Raw genomic sequence first — 6,641 nt, forward strand, 5'->3', positions numbered from 1 at the left:
CCAACTTGGGCCAGTGAAGCAACGTCCTCGACAACTAGACTGAAGAACAAAACGACAGCAACTTGTCTGTTCCCCTTCCCCCAATTCCCCAGCACTGTTCCCATCTCCCCAATTCCCCAATAAAAATCTTAAAAAAAAAAAAATAGATAGCTAATACAACAACCTTAAGGTAGGCAAAATTTTCTTAAGCAAAACCCAAAAAAGCATGAATAAAAAAAGGAAAAAGTGGGCCAGCCGAGTGGCTCAGTTGGTTAAGAGTGCAAGCTCTGAGCAACAGGGTCGCCAGTTCGATTCCCACATGGGCCAGTGAGCTGCTACAGAGCTGAGTTGCTGCTGAGCTGCCAACTGGCGGTCGGATGGCTCAGCTGGTGAGAGCACATGCTCCTAACAACAAGGTTTCCGGTTTGACTTCCATATGGGATGGTGGGCTACACCCACCCGCAACTAAGATTGAACATGGCACCTTGAGTTGAGCTGCCCTGAGCTGCCTACAGGCAGCCAGCGACTGGACTTGAAGCTGAGCTTGCTGCACCCTCCACAACTAAGATTGGCTGTACCCTTTCCCCAATACCCCAGCACTGTTCCCCTTCCCCAATTCCCCCCCCAAAAAAAATCTACAAAAAGAAAAGGAAAAAGTGATAGGACTTCATCAAAATTAAACACTTCTGCCCTGAAAATATACCATTGTATAAAAAAAAAAAGGAAAAAGGCAAGCCACAAAACGGGAGAAAATATTCCCTATACATATATTTAACAATGTATTATACTTGTATCCAGAACAAAGAAGTCTTACAACTCAATAGTAAGACAAACACATTAAAATACGAGCAAAAGATGTGAATAAACATTTCTAAAAAGAAGATATGCAAATAAACTAAAAAGAAGAATGACTAAAATAAAAAAGATTGACAACAGCAAGTATTGAAGAGGACATGAAACAACTGGAACTCATATCTTAGACATCGCTGGTGAGGTTGTAAAATGGTACAACCACTTTGGAAAACAGCTTGGCAGTTTCCTACAAAGTTAAATATATAATTACCATAAGACTCAGCAACCTCACCCCTGGAGATTTATTCAAAAGAAATAAAAACATATTCATAGCAGAATTTTTCATGATAGCCCAAAACTATAAGTTCCATCAACAGATAAATGGATAAACAAATCACTACTCAGCAATAAAAAATAAAAAAAAGTATGGATACATGCTATATAATATGGATAAATATAAAAAACATACTGACCAAAAGAAGCCAAATACAAAACAGTACATACAACATGATTCCATTCATATGAAACCTTAGAAAATGCAAAAAAAATAAAATAAAAATCTTAGAAAATAGCACTTTTTGTCAAATGCTACAATGACAAAAATCAGATCAGTAGGGCTAGGAGTGGAGGGATCTGACTGCAAAGAGGCCCTAAGAAACTTTCAGGGGCAATGGTAGTGTTCTAGTATGGTAGTGATTAGATGTGCATAAAATTGTCAAAATTCATCAAAATGTACACTTAAAATGGGTGAATATTCTTGCACTAAATTATGCATCAATAAAATGTTAGCTTTAAAAAGTTACTAGGCATGTATCAAATCATTTGAAAACTTTAAATGTCCTGACTACTTTTTTTCACCAACATGAAAGTAACAGGACTATGGTCATTATTATGTTGAAAATGTACCAAACAATTGTAATAAAAATACAGAGATCTTGGATTTTCTTATTTTCTCCCTAGTCCTCATTCCAATTCCGGTCAACTATTTATGCAAGTAACATAAAGAAAATAGAGTAAATAAGTTTAATGAATGAAAGAATTATTTATTTAATTCCCAACTTGAAGCTGTATCTTTACAACAATGTATCTGTAAGTACTTATTTAAAATTCTAATTGGAAAGATGACAACTCCAACTGCAACTCCAAATTTTGGAGATTTTCCTAATCTTGTATTGATTCCACTATTCAGGATTGCATCATTCATTCATGTTGTCTGGTAACAGGCAGCAGTGGAATAAAACGAGTAAAAACTACACAAAAGTAAATCGATGAGAAGAAAGCCATGAAATCCCACGAAATATTCTACCTATCCCGATTAAGAAAAATTAATGTCGAGTCACGAGGCCCTGGATGTGGAAAAAGGAGACCGGTAAATCAGAAAGTCGGGCATACAGAGAGAGAAACACACGCGGGACTCACCCGGCGCGGCTCCTTCCGGGGCTGCCGCCACCCACTGCAGGGCCCCTCGGCTGCAACCGCAGGGCCGCTGGCTCCCACGCTCCGGCGCGCGGCTCCGGGGGAAGCGACCTGTGCAGCCCCGCAGAACCTCTCTTCACCAAACAATCCTATGAGGTCTGCTGGTAAGCGCAGGGGCTGCCGGTCTGTTTTCCAAGTGTTTGATCTAAACTGAAGACTGCAGAGGGGAGCTAGGAAGAAGCTCTTGGCCCCGCCCCGGGAGGGGCTGTTTGAGCCCGCCCCCTCCCCCTCTAAGGGCCCGGCGCCTGTGGACAGAGGCGTGTACTACCGGGTGGAGGCTTTCCTGCAAAGCCCATAACTGCACCGTCTCCACTTTGCAGAGACACATAGGAGCTACCGACCCTCAGAAGCGCTCCCCTCCGTCGCCACTACTTGGGATAAAGGTACGTGAGAGAAACGAGGGACCTCTGCGTTGATTTTGCAATTAACGAAAGCTCCTTGGGGCCTTTTTTGGCATTATGCTCTTGTAGGACTGTAGGTCTCGAGAACTTCAAAAACCACAATATTCACAACTAAAATGCAGAAAACCGTGAGTGATAAAGTCTTTGTACCCTTTTTCTTTTTCCTTTTTTTTCTTTATCATCTTGTTTTCTTCTAGTTGTCATTTGCCCAGCTACTTTTATGTTGACTGCAATAAATAAGAACTGATTGCTCCCAAACATTTATTTACTTTGGGCACAGCTGGCTGGAGCTGGGCAGTGAGGCCCCACTCTCAACCCGAACACAGCCCGAAACCTCAGATGCTGACAGTCAACTCTGCAGGCTCCCTCCAAACTGGTCACTCAGGCATTGGAGATGCAGTTGCTGGAGAAGGACACAGATTCCCTGTCCTTTGCTACAGAACCCTCAAAAACACAATTCTGTCCAGAAACAAGAGTCCTGATGCTCCTTGGTCAGATGTGCCTTTGAAGTTCAATCTTGTCAGATTTCATCAGTAAGAAAATGGTTGCAGGTGTGAGGCACACCCAGTTTAATTTCTCTCAGATCTGCCGGGAATGGTTCTGATGAAGGATAGAGAGGAGGAATTTTGATGTTTTGAAATATGAGGTAAAAGATTTCATAATTAATGAGGGCAGGCAAACCAAGGAGCTCTAAAAAACAGTCTAGTCAAAAACTTGTTTATATTTTGTAGTAAGTAATTTAGAAACACGTCTAATAAAGGAAAAAAGATGTTAAACACCAAGTATTTGTATATAAGTATTAAAGGTAGTTGAAAATTTATTTAAACGGAAGAAACCCAAGTACAATAAATGTAAGAGTGAAGTTAATTTCTGTTATTATTCATATTTCAAAGATATTTAATATTAAATAGATTTCAAATAAAATATACTGAATAAAATCTGTCAGATACTCATGGTCCCTGTACCCTCCTCACATTCATACCTGATTTAATACTTGTGGGCATGAGATGGCAGTGTTGTAATCACTGTTTAGCAAGAGCTCATACCACATTAAAAAAAAAAAAAAGTTCAGAGGAAGTTAAAGGGTGGTCACAGATACCAGTAGCGATCAGGAAGTAATCTTGCCAGACAAGGCATAAAATATAAGCAGATTATAATATGCTTCATTGTTGTTCTTCTGGAATAATGTCAAATTGCAAACATGAACCAAATAAAATACAATATAACGAAGTCATAATAAGAACATTAGTAAATTATTTTGCAAAGCTTAATCATAATTGGTGAGTAAAAAGTAATATAGATAATACAAGTTTTCCTGAAAGGTTTTCTATGGGTCACATTTTTATAAGCTAACAAGGTTTCTAATGATTAACTGTTGGAATCAAGTACTGTTTTTCTTTAAAAAGTAATTCAGTGCTAATAAAATAGCTTTCTAAAATATAGTAAATTGGAACAATTACTCTAGAAAACACTATGGTATTATTCAGTAACATTGAACATGCATGTTTCTATGACCCAGCAATTCCACCTCAGGAATGCACTCCAAAGAAACTCTTGTACATAAGTACCAAGAATCACATATAAGAAAGCTCAGAGCAATACTGTATACATATAAATTATGATTGACCAAAAACTTAAAAAAGAGAATATCATTTAATATCATAAATGGTAACTCACAACATGAAATTCAGGATGGTGGTTAACCTCTGGGGACAGGAAACAAAATGAGATTGGGAAGAGATTACATATAGACTTCTCTAATGGTACTAATAATGTTCCTTTAAGAGGAATAAGTATACAGATTTTTTTTTGTATCTGTATGTATTTGTGTATATATATATATATATATATGTAAATATTTTCTAATACATGTAAAATTTTAAATCAATATATTAAATACCAATATATTAAAATATCATAAATGTTTTAAAAGAATATAGTTAAAGAAAAAATGCAATTTAATATAAACAATGACATTCAAAATAAATCACACCATGGAAATATGTCCAGTATGTTATATGAATAAATCAGGTTGCAAAACAATATATATAGTTCCAATTTGCATTTTTGAACAAAGAAATCTCTGTGTTTGTCTATATACATGTGCAATATATGGTTATATATCGATGTCTACATAGCTACAAAAAAAAAAAAAAAAGGATACCAGATTCAATAGTAGTTAATTCTGGGGTGTAGTTAACCCTGGGAGTAAAAGAAGTGAAGAATTTACCTTTCTACTTTATTTGGTTTCATATTGGTTAAAATGTGTTTAAAAACAAACATTAATTACTTTTTTAATGATTTACAAACCAATTAAAATAAATGCCTGAGGGGTGAAGGTATGGGCAAAATAGATGAAAGTGACCAGAAGGTACAAACTGCCAGTTATAAAATAAGTTATGGGGATATAATTAAAATGGGAAAAGCTCAGTTTCCTCCCTATGTAACGGAAAAACAAACAAACAATTCTTCCCTACTGTGTTCTTCACTACTCACACAAACGCATTTCAGATCACCAAATGTGTGGGAGTTTTTCCCCCCCACATCAAACAATTCTCTGCTACAATAGCTGGATATCATATAATTTAACTCAATTCTGACACTATCTGCCTGCAGCATCAGATCCAGTTCCACATGACTTTCTCTCTCTCCCTTTCTCCCTCTCTCTCTCTCTCTCTCTCTCTCTCTCTCTCTCNCTGAGGAGAAATTGTTTCTCCTCAGCCCATGAGTTTTAGCTTTAGGGAATCGCTCTCTAAAATGAGGAAATTGCTTCCCCTTAACAATCTTGTATACCCAATAAACGAGGTCTCAGTTTTGCCACCAGCAGACTGAGTCCCTCCTGTCCCCGCACTTTGTCTCTCCTCTTTTATTTCTCATCTCCCTCCCAGTCCTCTCAGGGACCCATTTGGTGAGCTCCTGGCTGACGAGCCAGGGGCATTCAGTTGAGCGAGCTGGTCTCATTCAGCCAGATGGAAGGGGCATTGGTGGGATGGGTGAAATAGGGGAAGGTATTAAAAAGTACAAATTCCAATTATAAAAACAGTAACGGTTGGGGCCTGCCGAGTGGCGCGTTGGTTAAGAGCTGGCTTGGGACGCCAGAGGGCCCTGGTTCGGATCCCACATGAGGGCCAGTGACACTGCCCTCTACATCTAAGATGCTAAACAACAGCTCAGCCTGGAGCTGGGCTGCTGTGAGTCACTGGCTACGGCAGGTGGGTTGCCATGGGCTACGGTGTGTAGCCAGCAGCCAGCGTGAGCGGCCAGCAGCTGCTGTGAGCGGCCGTCCAGAAGCCAGCGACTGATCTGCCTCGCCCGGGAAGAGCCCAATGATGGTGCCAATTTGGGCCAGTGAAGCAACATCCTCCACAACTAGACTGAAGAACAAAAGGATAGCAACTTGTCTGTTCCCTTTCCCCCAATTCCCCAATAAAAAAAATCTTCAAAACAAACAAACAAAAAAAAACAATCACGGCAATGAAAAGCATAGGGAATATAGTCAATAATATTATAATAACTATGAATGATATCACATGGGCACTAGATTTAACAGGGTGATCACTTCATAAGTTACATAAATGTCTAATCAGTATGTTGTGCACCTGAAACTAATATAATATTGTATGTCAACAGGAATTAAAAAAAATTTTTTTTAACTTAAAAAAAGAAAAAGCAGGCAAATCCTTACAGGTAAGGGCAGCATAATGGCCCAAGAACTACATCATTTCTGGGCAGAAGAGAGGCATATACATATGAAACGCCAAGAGATTTCCCAAAACAAAATGTAACACATTGTTTCATTTTCTGGTGGGAGTAATATTGACCCCATAGGACTAAAAAATAAAAATAGATAGCTAAGGGCCGGCCGAGTGGCGCGATGGTTATGAACTGGCTTGGGACACCAGAGGGCCCCGGTTTGGATCCCACATATGAGGGCCAGTGACACTGCCCTCCACAGCTAAGATGCTGAACAACAGCTCAACCTGGAGCTGGGCT

At 39.1% G+C, this 6,641-nt stretch overlaps 1 protein-coding gene across 1 annotated transcript in view; it reads right to left on the bottom strand.

Annotated features, from left to right (window-relative positions):
- The window catches only part of PSPH (phosphoserine phosphatase), a 43,214-nt gene extending 40,787 nt beyond the window's left edge, over positions 1-2,427 (bottom strand). Inside the window, exon 1 of the mRNA XM_019632143.1 lies at positions 2,191-2,427. The gene's annotated coding sequence lies outside the window, so the exon portion shown is untranslated. The remainder of the gene's footprint in view (positions 1-2,190) is intronic.
- Positions 2,428-6,641: the final 4,214 nt, after the last annotated feature.

This window comes from Hipposideros armiger, unplaced genomic scaffold (assembly GCF_001890085.2).
Source record: "Hipposideros armiger isolate ML-2016 unplaced genomic scaffold, ASM189008v1 scaffold_1083, whole genome shotgun sequence".
Lineage (NCBI taxonomy): Eukaryota > Metazoa > Chordata > Mammalia > Chiroptera > Hipposideridae > Hipposideros > Hipposideros armiger.